Genomic DNA, 445 nt, shown 5'->3' with positions numbered 1-445 from the left:
ATGCCTTAAACTGATGAGTAAGGAAAATGACGATTCGGGATGATGCCCGAATTCTCACTGCTAATGTGAGATGAATTTTTGAGTGGGCAAATGTTGCCTCTGAGATGAGCGGACTACTTTGTGGGGTGCCTAGGAGTCGTGATTTGCCCATCCCTCTTTGACAAGGAAGGAGTAGAGTGGTATGAAGGTAGTAAATGAGAGTAAGAAGGAAAGAGAAAGAAAGAAAGAAAGAAAGAAAGAAAGAAAGAAAGAAAGAAAGAAAGAAAGAAAGAGAAAGAGAGAGAAAGAAAGAAAGAAAGAAAGAAAGAAGGAAAGAGAAAGAAAGAAAGAAAGAAAGAAAGAAAGAAAGAAAGAAAGAAAGAAAGAGAAGGAAAGAAAGAAAGAAAAGAAAGAAGGAAAGGAAAGGAAGAAAGAAACCTTGGATTCATTCTTTTAGTTCTATCAT

The 445-nt window shown here is 36.4% G+C and overlaps 1 non-coding gene across 1 annotated transcript; it reads left to right on the top strand.

The window, feature by feature from the left end:
- LOC113250940 (U12 minor spliceosomal RNA) lies at positions 1 to 150 on the top strand. Its single transcript, XR_003314266.1, has one exon. It is a non-coding gene; the product is annotated as a U12 minor spliceosomal RNA (small nuclear RNA).
- The last annotated feature ends 295 nt before the right edge of the window (positions 151 to 445 follow it).

Source organism: Ursus arctos, unplaced genomic scaffold, assembly GCF_023065955.2.
Source record: "Ursus arctos isolate Adak ecotype North America unplaced genomic scaffold, UrsArc2.0 scaffold_1, whole genome shotgun sequence".
NCBI classification, from domain to species: Eukaryota; Metazoa; Chordata; class Mammalia; order Carnivora; family Ursidae; genus Ursus; species Ursus arctos.
This window is presented reverse-complemented; position numbering and strand designations above follow the sequence as displayed.